Consider the following 1,058-nt stretch of genomic DNA (forward strand, 5'->3'; position numbering starts at 1 on the left):
GCGAGGAAAGGAACCGACCCCTGTCACATATTTCGGTCGACAACGCGGACCGCTCCGCATGGGAATGAAAATGAAATGAAAATCGCTTATAATGAAAGGAAGTGAGGACTGTGTCACATATCTCTGTGGATATCCGAACCGCGCTGTAAGAAAATGAAAATGAAATGAGAATTGATTTTATGGAAAGGACGCGAATCTTCTGACGTATGTCTCGTTCGGGCGCAGTAGAGCCGTGCGGACACGCAGGGATCACGCGGTGAGCGGCGAACAACGCAGCACACATCCAAAGCGCGTTCACCACGAAGCTTGCTTCTTGCTGCCCGTTCGTTCGGCGCGGAAGCTATGCTGGCGTTTGCGGCACCGGGTTTGTCGAGAACGATGTGCCGTCGAACTACAACTGCAATTTGAGTCCCACGCGTTTCGGCGAGGCACTTGGCAGCGCTTCTACGTGGTTTTCCGCTACCCGGGTCCGTTTCACCGTGCGTAACAGAGCGATTTGTCCGAGTATAAAGGCGTCGCGCCTAACGGGCGATTGCGGTCCATGGACTAATAACAATAATAATTGGTTTTAGGGAAGGAAATGGCGCAGCATCTGTCTCATATATTGTTGGACACCTGGACCGCGCCATAAGGGAATATTTTAAGGAGGGAGTGAAAAGAGGTGCCGTAGTGGAGAGCTCCGGAACATGCACTGACATCGCACAGCACACGGGCGCCTTAGCGTCTTTCCTCCATAAAAACGCAGCCGCGAAAAGGACTCCCTGACAGCGCCGCGACACGCTGTCGCGTTCCACTTTCAAACGCGAAGCTTAAGCATCCTCCAGTTTTTTTTTTAAACAAGGCACTATGAAGCAATATTACAGCTACTGAAATTCTTCATCAAACTTCACATATTCTATTGTAACAGTTGTTTCACTGAAAAGGCCTGTGCTCCCCGTTCTCGAGGTGCTTACGTTGTGGGCATCAAGTGAGATCCCCTCCATTGAAGCAACCCTTGCATCATACAAGTACGCGGCAGCGTGTGGATGATCTTGTTTTTTCTTGCTTGCAGAACCGTG

Source organism: Amblyomma americanum, chromosome 8 (genome assembly GCF_052857255.1).
Source record: "Amblyomma americanum isolate KBUSLIRL-KWMA chromosome 8, ASM5285725v1, whole genome shotgun sequence".
In the NCBI taxonomy this organism is placed as follows: domain Eukaryota; kingdom Metazoa; phylum Arthropoda; class Arachnida; order Ixodida; family Ixodidae; genus Amblyomma; species Amblyomma americanum.